The 3243-nt window shown below is 39.3% G+C and overlaps 1 pseudogene; it reads right to left on the bottom strand.

Annotated features, from left to right (window-relative positions):
* The window catches only part of LOC104710609, an 11490-nt pseudogene that overhangs the window by 6434 nt on the left and 1813 nt on the right, over positions 1-3243 (bottom strand).

Genomic DNA, 3243 nt, shown 5'->3' with positions numbered 1-3243 from the left:
AAAGGCATTAAGTCACACAAATAAGTATTAAGATAGTACCAATGACATCGGCTTCACAGAGATGGGAAAGACTCTGAAAACCAAGTGCTCGAACTTGACAGTCTTGGCTTTCTATACAGGCCTATCAAAGTAGGAATCCAGTTGAAAATATTGAAGGCACTCCAAAATTTCCAATATACAGCCAAAGCAGCAACAGCAAACGTTACTTGAGAAACTATACCTGAACAGACAAGATTAGGTCTACTCCCCTATCAGGGTGTCTCTTGCATACATCGTGAATGGAAGCAGCCATACTAATGCAGATATGTCTCTCTGAAATAAAGTCTATGAATCCTTTTGGGCGCAACACCTCCTGAATATTTAAAATAATTGGTACCATAGAAGTACATATAAGTAAGAATAGCAAGCTGACTTTATCAATCTCGAACAAAATTTCACATTGGTAAGAAGAGCTTACTTGCAGACTCGAAAAGGCACGGTCATTGACTACCCAGGTCTGGCAAAGTAATCTAATGGCTGTAGCATACAAAAGACTAAAATAAACAATCATCAGAGCTACTCATGTCGACTCCATTTTATGACAGTCAGAAACGGAAACAAGGTAGAGCCCAAAAACCCAATTCAACAAGTTTGGTAAATGTAGGTTAAAGCATGAAACATCACATACTAATCTTTTGGCTTACAAATCAACCTTTTATCATATATTATATAAGCCGAGTATCAAAGTTAATGGAACCACTTATAGCTGCTTGCAAAGACTACCCGTTTACCACATAGAAAAGGTGAAAATCGAGCGCAAGCACCCGGTAAGGGCTTCAACCCAGAATCAACTATTATAAACACGATTAAAAAAATATGATACACAAGAAATTATCAGAAAAAGGTGTACTGACCCTTTCGCATCCTTGTGCAGCATTGGAGTAATAGTCTGAACTACAAGCGGAATCATCACCTGTTGTGCAGCTAATGACGGGAGTAACCCCAGAAGTTTGGACTGCATATCAAAGAAATAAATTGAGAACTAGACTAAAGGAGTGCTAATAGAAGGGACCAGCACTTGGATTTGAGATACATAAATGAATGAGAGTAGCTCACCAATAGACTCTGACAAGGGACGTGTGTTCGAGATAACAAGTTGCTGTAATATAGAACAGCTAGCAACAGCGGGACACTCATCTTAGGATCAATGCCACCAATAATATTCAAAGAATCAATACCATCAGCTCCTAGGGACGGATGCATCACCATGACACCAGCAACAGCACCAAGTAAAATAGGTATCTCTTGCGAAAGACAAAACGATGCAGCCTTTTTTTTATCCCAAAACCGTTCAGTGTGTTCCCTAAGTAGTGAATTCCAAGTCACTGGTCCAGAATAAGTTTCCTGTTTTTCACTTTCATTGGGGTAAGCCACTCTGAGGAAGGAGGACGTGGAAGGTGCGTAATCATTCTGAAAGAAAAAATAAGAACATTCAAAGAATTAGTGAGCAATTTGATTCTGAGTTACTTTTGTGTAACACTTTGATAGACATAAATTAAAATAAACATGTTTATCTCCAACCCTCAAAGGAGTAATTATATGAAATAACCAAACCCATGAGTGGATCTATGTAACTCATTATATACAGATTCTGAAAGAAAATAGCAGGTTTCTCCACAAGAACTAAACCTGATGCCAGAGTTGCTGCATGACCCTAAACACGACAGAGCCCACCCTGCTGAGTGGTGAATCTCCCTTACTTGTGTGGAGCTCAATCTTTGGTGAATTTGACATTGTTACCAAGACATTTTCTACGATGGAAAGAACCTTACTTGCTGCTACTTTGACTGATTTAGAAGGAGAAGACATCAGTGCTACGATAGGGAACAGTAATAGAGACTCCACACTTGAACAGGCTGCATCTTTCACCGACAAGTTTTCTACGAAAGGATTGCAAATAATCAAATTCTTAGTCCAAAAAAATACACATATAGAAAAAAGGATGAGGACACAACAGGTTGAAAGGAGTAAATCAGCTACTACGCTATCAGACAGCAAATCGAGTAAGAGGGGCAATGAAAAGAAAGATGGATCTACAATATACCATTTTCAGTTTTCCATTTGAGCAGAAAAAGTAGGAACTTCAAAATAGAGAGTTGTTCATGCTCAACATTGGATTTGGCAAGCATGAAAACGAGCGAGAGAACCACCAAAGATAAATCAGATGAGTATGGTAATCCAACGTCTTTCTGAACAGCCAACAAGTGCTTCAAAGATTCGATAACAGACTCTTGTTCGGTTGTTTGGACATGAGGAGAAGAGCAAAGAAGAAGTACACTATCTACCAGTTGCACACCGAGAAGATGAACTTCTGTTACTTCCTGGTAGTATAGATAAATGAATAAATATCGAACAATGAGCACAAATTTTAAGATGAATGAATGATGAAATTAGCAACATACCGATCCAGTTCCAACCAAGTCTCTCACTACCACAGTATAAGCATCCGCTAGAGTCTTGACAATGCAGCTGAAATTTCTATTGTCCTGAAAAGTATCAGAAATTTAGAACTGGATCCTAATACTGCACCCAATTATTTGCCTTTACCAAAGTGGCTGCTAATTCATGCATACTTACTTCCAGATTTTTTCCTGGTATATATTTTAGGCAACGCATAAGCAATCTGACTATTGGCAGTGCTTCCTGGCCGGATGAGCAACAAAGGGAAGCCATCGATGAAATCAATTCCCTCGCAAACAACGATGAAGACGAATCTGCAAGTGGAATCCGAAGTACTGTGAAATTCAAGAACGGCTCCAAGAATTCACATACTCCCACCATTCCTAATCGCCGGTTATGCATCAGAAAGAGTGATACTTGATGAAGAAGCTCCGTATGTGTCTCCGCTCTGCTAGAAAGAATCTGAAACCAACAACAAGAAGCAATCAAAGACTAATTACAACAATTCACATAGAACAATACGAACGAATCAATGAAAATCACATACCCTAACAAACGGATGATTCTCCGTAGAACTAAACGTCCAATTCCCATCCTTCTGTTCATAACCAATACGAATCAAAAACCCTAACCCCTTCACGAACAGCGAAACCAATTTCGTATCGCATCCTTCGAGAGCTGATTGAAGTTCCAACAAACCACGAGAGAGGTTTAAAACGGAGTCTGATACTAATCGACATAGCTCACGAACGGATTGATCAACTACAGTGATAGATTCGGAAGTGAGGCAGAAGGAGATAGCTT

This window comes from Camelina sativa, chromosome 9, assembly GCF_000633955.1.
Source record: "Camelina sativa cultivar DH55 chromosome 9, Cs, whole genome shotgun sequence".
NCBI lineage: Eukaryota > Viridiplantae > Streptophyta > Magnoliopsida > Brassicales > Brassicaceae > Camelina > Camelina sativa.
Note: the sequence above shows the minus strand (reverse complement) of the source record. Positions and strands in the feature narration are given on the sequence as shown.